Genomic DNA, 15,974 nt, shown 5'->3' with positions numbered 1-15,974 from the left:
ATATATATATATATATATATATAGACAAGTAATTTTACCAGCATTAGTTTCACAGTAAACTTCAACAGCTTGAAATCTCTTACAGAATTGTTCACTATTTGCCGAAATGCTGCCGGTGAGTTGAATTGTACTCACAGCCAATAAAGCGCTTGAATCTTAAATCCTCGCTTGCAAGTCAAGGCAAAATAAATAAAAAAAAATAAAGACATAATAAAAGCGTCTGAACGTCTCGGTATCTCGAAAAACTCAACTCAAGTCAGGTCACTCCTGTCTCAAGGCAACACTGCATTTGTACTTTATTGCTTCCTACCGCTGCTCAGGACACACACACACACACACCCACGCGCACACGCACACTCACACACACCGAGCTGATCACCAGAATTAATTAAATGTGTGGGGATTGTTCTCCTGCCGAGAGAGGCCTGTGCTAACTTCTGTAATTCTGAATGATTTAAGACCGATCACGTACGCCATTCGTGTCAGGAGAAGAGACGGAGGAGTCAATGTCAGTTTTTCTGTCCTCCTTTCATCAGCGGTTAATATTGATATCGTTGGAAGTGATGTGACTGTTCACTCCACAATCAATGCTCATTTTTCTTGCATATAGGCAGTATGGATGTCCGTGTCCTTCAAAGAGCGAGTGTGTTTACTCCAGTGGAGCCGGCTAATTGGCCACACTGTCTGCTTCCATCCTCTCGGAAGCGACTTTAAAAAGGCGACGGGCGCAAACGCGTCGATGCCTCGCTCGCTTCGCCTTTTGCCGATAACCACTCAGAGTTCTCTTATTTATTTATTTTTTTTACAGTTTCTTTCATTACTCAAGCGCCAAATTAACCTTAGAAGGCATCAAATGGGCTCCGTAACCGCATGCAGAAAGGCTGTCGGCCCTGCCGGCGACTTCGGGGCCAATGCCGGAGACAGTTTTTTTGAGAGGCAATCGTTTGATTACAGTAACCGCATGCAGAAAGGCTGTCGGCCCTGCCGGCAACTTCGGGGCCAATGCCGGAGACAGTTTTTTTTTAGAGGCAATCGTTTGATTACGTGACTTTGGCAATACTGTAAATGACAGCGGCAACATTTCCAAGCGGACGCTGAAAACAGAAGACATTTCACAGATACAGCCAACTAAAATAGGGTCTGAATCATGGACGTTTGGGCTTCAAAAATGTAAACTATTTACCGAAAAAAATAAAATCCTCTAAATAACAAAGCCAGGTTTGATAAGCAGTTTTTTTCACTGTTTAGTAGGATGTATTTGTGTTGAGATTGTAAAAAAACAAATGTTAGGCACACAGGAGGAAGCAAAAACCCAGCAAAGAAAAGGAAAGCATTTTTGGAAGCGTCTCAAAATTGCTATCCTGCAGGCTACAAGCGTACTGGCACAGATTGGGGCAGACGGCAGTAGATGTAAGTGGACCTTGCTTACCTCCGACTGCAGCATCCTCACATCCCAACATCAACACCTGGCCGACATCAGGCAGGTACACCTGGCAGTCCTCACCAAACATCCCCACCCTTCTTTTACTGCCGCATCCCCCCCAAAAAAGACAAATTCCAATCGACTACACCGGTACTGTTCACTGTTCTCCTCCTGCAGTATGCCAGGATGGTTCTACCAACATGAGACCTCAGCCTATATATTGCATTGAGCATATACAAAAGCGGGCCTCCTTTAATGGCCTCTCTTTCTCTTTACTTTCATTCAAAATCTCGACGCAAGAGCTCCAGGCGGCAGAGGCACTTCCACTTTTCTTGTCCCAACGCCACTCTGGCGTCCCCCCCTCGCTTGTGCAAAAAGGCTGCACAGATGAAAGGACTGCCCGGCTCAATGGCGAGCCTGACTGTGGAATTGGCGCCGGCTGCAACGAAATGCGACGGCACAATGGCGAGTCTCATCGTCTCTCCAGCCTAGAAAAGATCCACAACCTGTCTTGCTTCTTCTGTGATCATGTCCCCACATACATGTGTTCATTTATGTAATCAGACATTCTGTGGAGATCTCACACATTTGACGACGACAATGGGCGGCAAGCAGATTCAGTCATTTACACCTGATCATGCGTACTTCATTTCAGCACACACACACACACACACACACACACACACACACACACACACACACACACACACACACACACACATATACATGCGTTATCGTGACAACAAGCTGCTTCTTCTAATCTGCTCATCTAATAGCGAAGGGCCTGGGGATTGTGTACGCAGAGGCAGCAAGCACACAAGTGTTTGATTATGCTAAGTCGAGCCCTCAGATGGAGAGAGAGCGAGAAGCAGTGCAGGCTACAAAGACGAGTGCTGAAACTAATTGACTGAAAATATCGAGAGAAACACAGGGACGAAAACTACAGTGGCCTATTTGAGTGCCGAGTGCAGAAATTATGATGGCAAACGTGCACAGAGGAGCTTGCGTGAAAAGGGAAAGGTGCTGCCTGTTTGGTTAGCCGAGAGCTAATACACGGCACGCAACAACTTCGAAAATGATTCTGAAAAATGTACTTATATTTGCATTTAATTTAGCAGCATTTTATGATCATTTTTAAGTTGTCTTGTGTGTGAATGGTTGTTACTCGTCTATGTGTCCCATGTGATTGGCTGGCCAACCAGTTCAGGGTGTACTCGGCCTACTGGCCGAAGACGGCTGGGATCGGCTCCAGCATGCCCCGCGACCCTTGTGAGTTTCAGATAATGGATGGATGGATTTTGAGTTATTTTGTAATAGTGATCCCCTCCTCTTCTTCGGCAGAGCAAGGTAATCAAATCCATTCAACCATCTCTCACTGTAGTTTTATGCCACCGCAAAAACATCAAAACACTTAAAAATATATTTATCAAGTGGAAAACTGCAAATTGTATGGACTAAGAAAATGGTCGGTAATGGGCGATATAGAATGAACTTGCGGCGAACTTCCATTTTCTTCCACACCCCAAAAATATGGTCCCGTGACAGTCAGTGAAAAACATCAAACATGACAGAAAATGCAGGCATCGCGATGGTGCCTCGCCGCCTGGCTGTCACAAGGCATAAGGAATTTGATCGCCGATCGCCGCTGACGATGATGATGATAAACATCCCGCACTCGGCGCAAGATGGCTAAAGCACAAGGCGGCTGTCAAATCGACGGCGAGATTACGCCTCTGCATCCCGAAGATAACACGCGAGCGCGCGCTCGCGAGGCTCTTCGCGCCAAGAGCATGGAGATGAGTTTTCTGCCAATTAAAGCGAGAGAAGAGGGAAGCTTCATTTGAGGATGGCGGCTGAATGATGCAGGTGCAAACAAACAAAAAAGCAGGAATATGTCAGTCACGCTAAACATTGGTTTGTGTGAACTCCATCCATCCAGGCGTCATCTAACATCCGCTCTCTTTTGAACGACAGGCAACAGAAATCCATTCGATGGCGCCTGTGGGTTTTAATTGTTACCGCATTCACAATTCCTGCATTTCGTTGAACGAATGTAAAGTAAATCAATTTTCCATATCGCTTGCATTTGTAATACACAGTCGACTCACATTATTTTCAGGGGATATGAACTAGGCCAGCCAGCGAATAGCGAAAATCCACGCCTAACCCACGCCAATTCATATGCAGTGGAAGAAAATAAACCAACATTTTTATTTTATTTTTTTTAAACACCAAAATATTTGTTCAAAATATAAAATGCTGATAAACATTCCGATGTATGTATATAACCCCTCAAAAATGGGTGGTGGTGGAGATAACAAAAAAAATAAAAACCCCAAAATATTTTTTAAATGAGTTTTAAAAGTTGTAAAAGGTTTGGAAAAAAACACATGCAGGTTGGTTGGGTGTTTTAAAAGTGCTGCTGACAGTGTGGCCAGGTCACAATTGCAAAGAAGACCTGTCTCAAATGGCCTTTTACCTGCTTTGTCACTTATATTAATTAAACAATGGCCGACGTGGACTCCAGTCAATTATACTTAATCATAAAATGGCCTGGATGTACTTCAGTCAGTCACATTGATCAAAAACTGGCCTGCATGAACTCCAGTCAGTTATATTTGGATTTAACGCTGTCCTGTATTAATTCCAGTCGGTCACATTGAATTGCAGAAAGGAGCAAATGAGATTAAAGTGTCATGGCCTAATGTATCAGCATTCATTTACGACACAGTCAGCAGGTGCTGACACCTGGACAGCCAAGCGCTCCACCGGGTAGGCTTGGCTGCTATGATATTAATTGAAGTCCAGGAAGTTAATTATGACTTTCATGCTGAGGCAGTTTGCGCTGGCCCAGAAGAAATGATCATTAATGGGATCCATTAGGTCCACGACATTTGAGAGATGTTTATCAGCGGACTTCCAGAAAGTTTAAAAAACAAGAACCCCCCCCCCCACCCCCAAAGGTCATATAGGCAGTACAAACAAGAGATCATTGGTAGCTTCTGGGGAAAAAAAAAATCCAAAAAACACTCAAGGACACAACTAAAAGGAAGGACGACGACTTCAGCTTTGGCTGAAAACAAAAAAAAAAGGATTTGAAATGAAGGAATTCCTCCATTTTAACTTGCCAAGCAAATGTACCGTTAGTTTCCCCCACTTCTACAACCTTAGCAATGATGTAAACTTTTTCCCCCTAGGCCGTCCTTCTTGCACAGTACACTGTTGGTCTCCTCCTCTTTGCTTAAAGCTCCTTGCCAAACGACTACATGTGATTAATCTGCACCCTCGATCGCCTTCCGTGGTGCAAATGTCATCGAGCGACACGGATCAATACGAGAAGGGCGAGGAATCGGAAAAGCCAAGAGGTCAGTGCATCAGTTCTCTACGCGCTCATTCTGCCAAGCATCTCATTTGCATGTCGCTACGAACTTTTTTTTTTAAATTGTTGTTTGAACAGGCAGCCGGCTGTCGTTGCCGCACACAAACAGTGAGCCAGCACTAACACGTGAACTACACAAGAAGAGAAGGCAGTTTGGAAGGAGACTTGAAATTTTACTCACATTTATATGCTCTGCAAGTAGGCGCCCTGGGTGTAAACAAGCAAGTACAAATGAATCTACAACTCTCGCTTTCTCTCTTACTCAAGCAACTTTTTAAACCTCAGCTTGTGCTCCATGGAGATACCGGAGCAGTGATTGTCAAAAGTGTAGTAGCGCTATGCGAAGAATAACTGAATTAAACGCTGCACTGTTACAGATGCATATACTTTTTTTTTTCAATCCGGTACAGTACATTGCTTAAATCCCTGTAGAGTGTAAATAATTCTCTTAAAACATTGACAGAGAGGGTAACGACCAATCACGGCTCACGTGTTTTTTTGAAGCTGACCCATGATTGGTTGTTACCTGAGAGCAACTGTGATGTTATTTTCCAGCGCCAGCAAGTGGCAAAATGGCCGCCCCTTGAGATGGACAAAACCGGCTGGATTTTACTGCTTAACTCATATACTGTTCCACAAAATGCAATATTAATCAGAATGCCATGTTTAGACAAGTAGGGCTGCGTAGAACTTATTATTGTCAAGAAAATTTTGAGGTTGACTTCCACTTTTAGGCAGACGAACATTTGCATTGAATCTTTTTAAAACCGTTTGCTTTCTGGTGAATTTCTGAGCAGGTACTCGATGTAAAAAGTTCGAGAACCATTGCGCTACAGTCAGAAGGGCTTGGCGACTTTGTGCCGCCATTGATTGCGCAACATTATAGGAAGCGGCGAGCTGTGACACAGAAGAGGACAGTCGATGGTGACTCCGCGAGCTGCGGCACTCGTGTCAATTTGTGTTAGGCTCGCCTGGCCGGCGGCCACTTACATTTATTAGCCGCTAAATAGTGATTATGCAATGATGGCCGTCTTAGTTGTGAAGCGTAACGATTCATTGGAGCGGTGGTTTGCCAGCCTGAACGTGGGAGTGTCAGGGAAGTCCCGAACAAAAGGACATGCACTTTATTTGCTGAATCGAATGACATCCAATACAATCAGTCAAAAATGTTGATGTGATGAGGAGAGAAAGAGGACGGTATGATTGGTATTGATCTGGAGCACAGGTGACAGCATTGTATTTTTAGAGGATATTTTTGTTTGTAACATCATTTGTATTTTTAATTTCAACTTTTCCCACCTTTGTTTCTTATATTTGAGCTTTTTTCTGGAATATTTGTACATATTTTTTTTATCTATTTGTTTGGGCGGGGGGTCTGAAATATTTGTAATTTGAGGCTAATGTTTACTATCAGGAGTGTATTTTCCATGTATCATGTTTTTTTTTTTCTGTCTAGTACTTTGTATGATGACATTATTTGATTTTCCAACACATATGGATAATGTGATTTCATACATAATTTTTTAAAAATTATTTATAAATCTCAATGATGGAAATACATCAGCAATTTGCAATTGACAGTCCGATAAGAGCCAAAACAATCATACAGTCCTCTCAATATTCCATAAAGGCATCTAAACATGCAAAAATATCAAACAAAAAAAATGTTTGAATATTTTATCAGACCCAAACCAAGGAGGGGGGAGGGGGGGGGCAACAAAGCCATAAACAGTTTTTACACCTGAGAAAGAAACTCTAGGTGTGAGAAAGTGTCTCCGAGTAGGACTTATGCGGTAAACACCCCACATAACACTAAATGTCAAACACGAGGAAGCAAACAACAGTCGTCCTCTTTTATCTCCCGCTTGAATCGACGGGAATGATTCATGCCGTCCGCCTCCCCGACTGCCACTTGTCATTTGGGGATGCTTTAAGCCACTGCATTTATCAAGCCTCTCAAATGCTGTCTATCTTGACAAAGCTACCAAATGAGTCGTTATGCACCTGAGAGCAGCAGAGACTTTGTTTTAACAAAGCCACTAAAACACCAAAGTGAATGCGCAATGGGCTGGAGCGCGTGCACGTCGCCATGAATATTTGAGGCTGCGATCCAGGGTGACAAGGCATCATACTGGCTTGTGGGCGCAGAAGCAACAGGAATCAAAAAGCCACCTGATATGTATAATACATCTAGGGCGGATTTTTTTTTTCCCCACTCAATGATGTGAATGCGATTAAACAGGCGATCATTCTTTTCAAGTTGCACTTCCTACATATTTTTAACAAACATAAGCAATAAATTCATCTGTACAAACACAAACAATACCGATCAAAATGAAGCGCAGCTTCTTTTTTTTTCATACAAATTGCAGCCTCTGTGGTTTGAAAAATGCATTCTACTACATTGTAATTGCGATTTGAATTGAAATAACTTTCCAGCCCTAAATGCAACTCCTCACGACATCGTCACCAAGCTTTACGGCACGTAATTGACACAACCTCAACCAGCAGTAGCTGCAAATAGCATTCCTGCCCTGGCTCCACTCCACGTGGAGGCGTAGAAGGGGAAGACCTCCCTGCCAGACCCCCTGGAAGCCTTCGAAGTACAGTTATGCTGACTTGCTGCCATCGCGTCAGCGTAGATATTTTACCACCAAGGCTTTTTGGCACGATGACGCGCCAAAGAGGCAGCATGGGGAAGGAAGAGAGGGAGCGCTGGGCTGCAACCCGGGCGAGCAAGTCCACTTCCTGGCCAAGAGGGAGAGCTCATGCCAAAGGAGGAACTGCAATGGTTTGCCATGTTCCAACAAAAGGTTGTTCGAGCAGATGGAAATGCAGTTTCCTGGACAGCAAGCCTAGTGTCAAGTTAGTGACAGGTTTGATCAAGTACTCTGCAGAGCAATCATGAAACAAAATCAACTGATTAGCTTTGTTTTAGCCACAGAAACACATTTTTGCTTGCATCAAGGTACAAAAGAAAAACCCAAAACATAAAAGCGTTTAACAGCAAACTAAGCTATTTTGCGTAACTCGCATCACAAAAGGCAGCAGTTTGAAGAAAAAAAAAATCATGAGAGGCATTAAGTGTAACACGAGGTTATTCTGGACCATGATGGCATTATTAAGTACAATAAATGAAATCACAAAGGTGTTTTTTTTTTTGGGTTGTTTTTTTCAGGACGAAGCTTTTGCTCCAAGATGATGGATGGCTCTTAATGCACATTGCACAATGACTGATTATCAGCATGCAACGACCTAAACTGGGAGTGAGGCATATTCACAGGTGTCCTTGGGCAGGTGCAAAACAAAGCGGATGACTCCGAGATGGGTTTAATATATTCAGCGTCAAGCATTTATTCGGGCTTTTAAACCCCCCAGTGGCTGGCTCGGCGTAATCGGAATCACCTCACCGTTGGCTCTCCGCGTTTCCACGAGGCTCCTGTTTCCTAGTAACAGCGGGGGCGAGCTAGCGCTTTAGCATCCGACACGTGTGTGACCAAGTTAGTCAATCAAGCAGCGCATCTGCCCTGATATCACCTCAAGCGTCAAGGGGGTTAATGAAGGCAAAACATCCAAACATTCGCTGGTTGAAGCCTGAAGACCAAACCACGGTCTGCGGGTGCCGGATTGTTTTTCTTTCAGAAGTGTCAGGCCACCCTCCAGTTCTTGATAGACATTGTCATTTTGACTACATCTTTTTTTTGTCATATGGCGGGCCACTCAAACATGGATGGCCGCCCCCAAATGGCTCCCAGGCCATAGTTTGGACATTACTTTGGGGTAAACTGTATCTCGCCCCTTAAATCACTGACAGTGGGGAGGGATGTGAGCAAACAATAGTGGTTGGATAAATATGCCGAGCATACTTCATGTTTAGTAAAGCTCTCACAAAAGTACAAAAGAGAAGTTCAGTGAAGAATTCTTTGAACAACCACCGTGCCTGCTGCTTATGCAGTATGGTTGTTCTGCTAGCGAAAATATATCTGTAATCTTATCTAGGTCTCCTGGACATACACCCTGATCTCAGTAAGAGCTTTGTACCTTTATGTTCCCTCCAAATGAACACATCAGATTTTGAAGGAGGAGACAGATGGCGAATACAGACGCGGCAACAATGGACCGAACAACAAACACAATGTTCCGCTATTGTAGTAGACACCCACTGGTTTGTCTGTGGCATCATAGCGGCCGCCTCCTTTCAGTTCAGAGGAACGCTGAAGGTGTGACAATGAAATTTGCTCATTATTGGTTGCCTGCGGATGTCTTTGTGAGGATTTTTCATCAACCCACAAGAGGGAAGAAACAACAACCGGCAGGGGGGATGCCAGTGCAATGTGGCGACCTTCAAAGATCCTTGCAGCTTGGCGGTGATTACCTCCTGCTGTTGAATACAGGAGGTCAAGGTGTAAAAGCTGGCGAAATAACGACCAGCAAACAAATGAATATCCATACAAGAAATGGAGCAAGCGCCATAATGAATTGAATACCACTGTGCACCTCAAATCAACTTTACATGTTGAAATGAATGGAAATGCCATTAATCCGTTCCAGCCCCCCCGCAAAAATGTAACACTGTACTTTATAAAAGTATACAGTAAAAAGAGAATTAGATACAATGTAAAGCCCATCAGGTTTTTGAGATATTTTCACTTTTTGTTTTTAAGTATGACCTGGAACCCTTAATTCATAAATATTAATAAATGTACTACTATATTATTATTATTATTATTATTATTGTTATTAAAACGTGATGTACAATTGAAAAAAAAAAAAACAAGGGCATATTCGGAACAAACACCAACGATAAATTGACAAGACTGCGGAAAAAAGAAAAAGGCAATTCTTTTTCAGTTCTAAGAAAATATCAGTTGCAATATATATTTCTTCTGCCTGTCTTTTGGTTTTGCTTCTGCTCCCTGGCAGTGTTTCAAAAAAATGTCAAGGCCACACACTGGCGTTAGAGCCATGGGTTTGCCGTTAACGCATCGGACTGAGGAGATGGATTCGGGCCAGCTGATCGATGGGGAGTCAAGGAACACATCGAGCTCTGGATGAACTATAAAGGGAACAGGTCGGTCTCAGGGGGGGACGAGGAAGAAAGATGTGACCTTTTCATAGTCGTTGCCCTGATACTTTGTGGCAGGTGAGTCGGTCGCAGCCGTGGAGTTCGCATGCAATGTTGTGCCTGATCAACCGAAAGACTGGGTGTTGAAAGTCCTGTCCTGCTTGTTCGAAAATATTACATGGAAATTAGATTTTATTATATGGATATTTTTTTAATAATGCAATGCCAGACTGTTACTGGCAAAATGCGGATTTTCTTTTCTTTCTATCAGCTGGATTTACTCTGGAGCTCCAAGTGTCTGATTCCAATATAATGGCTATTTTTATTTTTTTAATTCTGATTTGAAGTGACACATTTTCAATATGGCTGTGTCTACACACTGGTGTAAAACGCCTAAAACAACCCGCTTGACCAGACGTAAAGGACATTTAAAAAAAAAAAGAAACATGGTGCTGGTTTAAAAGCTAACAGGGATGCAGAATGAATATCGAAATTCTCTTTCTTGCCCAGAGGCAGTTGAGACACAGGGAAGGAACATTTGTAAACTGATACTTCATCAGTGCCACTTTGGGGATTTTAGGTTCCAGGGTCTGATACATCGAGCAAGACAACCAAGAGAACGCCGAAGAGGCGAGGATGGGACGGTGAACGAGTACAGAACCAGAACGCAATAAGTGATAAATTGGATCCAGTTGGGAACAGAAGGGGACTAATCTGGGCCCGGAATCATCAGCGCCCGCGCCGCCTGCTTTGTATTCCTGCCAGAGCATCTGGGGAATGAAAATCTGAGTTGATAAGAGGTAGAACGTAGGAGGGAACCAGCGGGAGGGGGTAAAGGAAAACTATTACGGCTTGTGCCAGCGCCTCGCTAGCGTCGCCAAGCTCATTTCCTCCAAAAGTGCCGCTTGCCTCATCGCTCTTTGTTCTCTTAGCGAGCGCTGCCGATTGCCTTGCTTGGCGCAATTTTAGCACAGAGGCCAGTAAGTGGTTCTCGACCAGGTGAGGAAAACCAGCATGACAGAATGTCAGCCGAAAATTATTTCAACACAGAGGAGCAAGGCCACTCAGTACAGAGGACAATATTACAACAAATGAGTTTTATTTTTAGATTCCAACGTGGCAGTGAACGTTCTCTGTTTACCAATCAAGGGGCAGTAAGATGTCTTGCTCAGCCATTTTGGTACCTGAGCACGAGGTCGTCCCTTCCATCCATTTTCGATAGCATTTGTCCTTATTAGGGTCATTGGTAAACTGATGCCGATCCAAACTGGCTTTGAATGAGAGCTGGGGTACATACTGGACTGGTGGCCAGCCAATTGCAAGCCACTGTCACACTTAGAGATAATTTGGAGTCTTTCATGAACCTTAAAGTGTGCTTCTGGAATGGAGGAGGAACCCGGAGAAAATGAGAAGATATGGCAACCAGTAGCAGGTTGGTATCAAAAATTCCAACACTCCAAAAGTTTCCTCAGGCTTGATGTGGGAAAAAGTATTGCAAAGTCCACCCGTAAGATTTCCTTTTTCTACATTTCTGTATTTCCACTGCGAGATGATAAGATTGAGACGTGATGACGTAAATATTGACCCGTAGCCTCGGGATCATTAGAAATCTGTCAGCATGTGACAGGAGGGTGATGCACTGCTTTAACGAAGGCAGTCTCGCTTTACAAATTCGCTGTCCATATGGTGGAGGGCAATTTTTCTAAGTCCATTTTTTAAAAATGATTTAATTTCAAGTCAAACCTGGTCCATAATGAGTGTAATAAATGAGAACAGATTGCTTTGACTTGACGCTGATATACATTCAAAGGTGACAACGAAAAGACGAAACCTGCAGATAAACGGCCAGAGTGATGATACAATAGTCACGACAAGCCCCCTAATTATTGCATTATTTGGCTGTCATCACTGCGCGCACACATCAAACCTCCTGTCTCAGAGGTGCGGCATGAGCGGCGAAGAAAAAAAAATAAAAAAAACTTTGATAAATGTATGTAATATTTAAACTACTGAATCGTTAACAAACTTGAGATGACAGAGCCAGAGATCGGGACAAATCTCTGCAGCACAAAGCTGATATTTTGATTTTAGAGACTGTGATAAGATTAAGAATTTAGAGAGACTGTACAGTTTGCGGCGCTGTATGTGAATTAATCGTCTTGGATGTGTATTAAGAAAGCTCCAGCAGGCGCTGGGTGCAGTGACAACCTGCCGGTACAAAAACGCCATATGAAGACTAAAAAGTGGGTGTTACTACGCGCGTGAACCAGATATGATATCGTCCTATTAATGTATGCCTGACGATCAGATTTCATCTCGCAACGCCGCTCCCGCAAAAGGTCAATTACTATCTGACATGCCCCAAAAAACACAGAGAGCGAATGGTCTTCGACGCCTGTCGTGAAACATTGCGTCATCGCCAGCCAATCACAAGCCAAAGCCGGCGGGGTCTTTGTGCAGCGGGAACGAGCAGGTGCTCGACAGCCAATAAGTGAGTGAGTGCGCATACAGGCTGGATGTCAGTCGACTTGCAATCTGTCTTTAAAATAAAGCTCAATAAAAGAGGAAGAGTTCATGTGAGGTTCGCTGTTTATGCCTGCCGGAAAAAAAACATCAAGAGCCCAAAACTGCCCACGTGCCTGAGGAAAAGAAGAAAAGCAGAAGAGAACAACTGGAATGGAAGAATATACTGTGAGGAAGTGAAGGATAACCGATGAAGACGCAAACTCGTGTGGCTGCTAAACAGCGTTTGTAATTAAGAGGGCAATAAAATGGGAGTATCGGGAGTAAATCCCATTTTCAGTTGATTTGGCGGGATTGATTACGACGTTCGGATCCCATAAAAATAATACTGCCTTTGGCAAAAGTAGTCAGTCGAAGGTGACACTTTTAGGGGGTGGGTATTCATTTAAACAAGTGTTTATTAGTGTGGTGGTATTCAAACTGACTGCACGCATTCATTGTTTTGTATGCGAGTGATAGACAGCGGTGAGCTCTGGCGTTATGTACAAATTCTAATAGGAGTGGAAGTCCGTTATAAGCCGAGGACCCTTTTTACGATGGAATGAGGGACCAAATGTTACACTACCTCTGAGTATTATAGTAATTAAACTTTTACGAAAGCACTGCAATGACTTACAGCTCCCTGTAGATGGCAGCGTTGCATGACTTTGAATGTGAGATCAGCACAGCTTTGGAACACTTTATTATGCACCAGTGACTTGAACGGGGTATGGCATTGAAACTTTTGAATATTTGTCACAATCGTGACAAAAGTTGGCCCAGGTCAAGGAGTAATAGAGGAGTCTTGTTTGAAAAGTATTAGAGACAACGTCACCGTTTTGTTTGAGATGATTCTGCTCACCTAAAGATCATTTTTTCCATTTTTTTGGGTCAAAAACCAATGTTCCCAGTGAAATCAGCCCATGTTTTACGTCTGTTACTAATGAACAGAAAGAGCAAAAGTAGTTTTTTTGTGGTAAAGGAAGATAATCTTTGTCTTGGGGTAGGTTTGGTGCTTTTATTACATTCAAAGCAAACATGGTGAAGCTGCAGTTAGCTGTTATGCTGCATTCAAATGGAATAAACAGAATTGAAATCATCGCAGAGTGTAAATGCTTTAAAATCCAGATTACAAACGATTGTTCTCCCCCCGCCCCCCCATGCCTTTGATCGATGGTCTTTTAAGCATTTTTAAATCACTTTCATTGTCCGGTCTTTCAGTCGTTTTAAAAAGCTACTTTTTATTTCTTTACCTTAAATATCTATAAACCTTTTTGTTTTCTGTGCTTTAATATTTAATATTCTGCCACACAAAAGTACACTTCTTTTTTTTTTTTCAAACTCACATTGAAAAGTGCCACTGCAGCATGGGATCGAGAGATTTAAAAAGCAGATGAACACGAAGGTTAGCAGGATCAGTCATCTGTGGACAATGGCATCATCGTCGGGTTTCAACGCTTCGCTCGGCTTAAGCTATTGCCGCGCTCGTGTGACATCTAATGGGCTTACTTCCATTCGCCATGGCAGCCGGCGGTTAGAAGCCCCGCCTGCTCCGGCGGCACTTTGCGGCAGATTAGACATGTTCAACTAACTGCGCTTAATTGCCACCAGTGGCGATGATACTTAAAAAAATGTGGATCAGTATTATAGTATTGTTTGACCCAGGATTGCGCAAAAGTGGGTCAAATGTTGCCCGGTTTATGGGAATGTTCAGGCAATGCATGACACATTTGGGAACATTTTGACGTTGAGCGATATTACGTGACTTTAAATTCCCAAATAAACCGCCGAGGCGACAAGAACTAGAATCTGTTGTGACAGACACAAGGCTTTAGCTTAATAAAGCATGAAATCAAATGAACTGCAGAGTGCAAAAGGTCCAAACACGCTTAAGTCGGCAGTCACCTGAATGTGACCCGGATGAGCTCGTGAAGAAGACAGAAGCAAAGTGTATTTCCCCCCGCTGAGGTGGAATAAAAGATTTTAGGCGTAGTTGAGCTCTTACGAATCTCCTAAATGAAGACCTTATTCCAGCGCGTAGCCACCGACAAGACCCTCGGCATCGCCGCACAGCTAGTCTCTTCCTCGGCTTTCTTGCTTTTGTGTTCTTTTAAACTTCCTTTCAGTCCTATCATCTCTTCCCTCGGGCCCACTCGACTGTCCGCCTAAATGACGGCTGAGGATGAAGACTTTGAATCCTCACGCAGCACGCCATTTGCTGTTCACTTTCACACCCCCGCACCCTCCGTGCTTTTACCTCCGCTCTGTGTGTCCTTGAATGGACCCCAATGAAAATAGTATGGCCGGGCAATCCTAATTTGGATCAACGCTAAATGGCCGGACCCACCAAATGCATAGTGGCCAATGAAAACCTTATAAATCCAGTTTATAGCTAACTTTACTCGAGAAGGTGATGAGGCTAAGCGTGCACTGCCAGAAGTGTATAGCCGAGCAACCAATAAAAACAAGGCTACCAGAACACAAAAAAGTGTTCTTTTACCAACACCCATTCAGTTGATGGCATGGCAGTCTTCTATTCCTATAACATATTCTGAATTTGCACGGTTGTTGGAAATACAGTGCAGTCTATCTCGCATGAACATACGCCAATGCAATGGAATATCAATAGAAAATAACCCAATGGAAAAAAACGTAAATGTGGTGCTCCTTTGTATGTCATTTCGACTACCATGCTCTTAACTTGAAAATCTTGCATCTCAGATCATCTCTTCTCAGTGAAACAATGGAAATGCTATTATTGTGTTCCAGCCTTCCCCAACAAAACAACACAAAATTCTATACTGTGTATTTTAATCAGGAAAATATATATTTTATGGAACCATAATATTGTGATATACTTAAATACAATTCAAACTTTCTAGTCTACCCGCCCTGGTACCAGGATGCAGCATAAGACAGACAGAAAGAAATGGACAAGAAATGAAGGAAATTGCTCCTTCTCATCATTATGTCAATTAAACCAAAACTGAATGGGTTCCACAAACTTCAGCGGAAATGAGTCATGTCGCTTTGCTTCCATGTACGACAAACCGCAACCTTGATAAAGGTAACCATACGGACTACAAGCATCATCCAATTAAGGTTCACCGCGACCTTCAATTAGCTTTGTCATTGGAACACCTGCAGCATGCACCTCACTGAGAAGATAGGACAAATGATCGAACGTATAGAGGATGACCTGCACATTCATCCATTAGAAAATACAATCCTCAACATGGCCACTGGACAAAAAGTCCCTTTCATCAGCGGACATCACACCCGGCAATTATGAGTCTTCTGCCGCGTGTATGATTGTCTTTCCTATCACCACCTCACAAGGAAGAGCTTCCATATAAGGGTCTTCATATCCAGCACACCTGCACACACACAAGCAGCACCTGCTCCAACCTCACTGTGCTCACCCCCACCCACCTAAAGCACCTCTAACCCGAACTGAGCTTCACCCGCACCACCTGCATCCAGCATCACTCTCCTCCGGCACGGCCCAGCCCCCCCATCTTGAACAGTGTGACAGTCAGCAGGTTGGATCGCAAGTCACACGCACACACACACACACACCCACACACCCACAACCACACAAACAC

At 43.5% G+C, this 15,974-nt stretch overlaps 1 protein-coding gene across 1 annotated transcript in view; it reads right to left on the bottom strand.

Annotated features, from left to right (window-relative positions):
- Positions 1-15,974, bottom strand: part of srcin1a (SRC kinase signaling inhibitor 1a) — a 69,837-nt gene that overhangs the window by 52,937 nt on the left and 926 nt on the right. The window lies entirely within an intron of this gene.

This window comes from Hippocampus comes, unplaced genomic scaffold, assembly GCF_001891065.2.
Source record: "Hippocampus comes isolate QL1 unplaced genomic scaffold, H_comes_QL1_v1.1 scaffold93, whole genome shotgun sequence".
NCBI classification, from domain to species: Eukaryota; Metazoa; Chordata; class Actinopteri; order Syngnathiformes; family Syngnathidae; genus Hippocampus; species Hippocampus comes.
The sequence above is the reverse complement of the archived record's forward strand: the minus strand, read 5'-3'. Positions and strand labels throughout refer to the sequence as shown.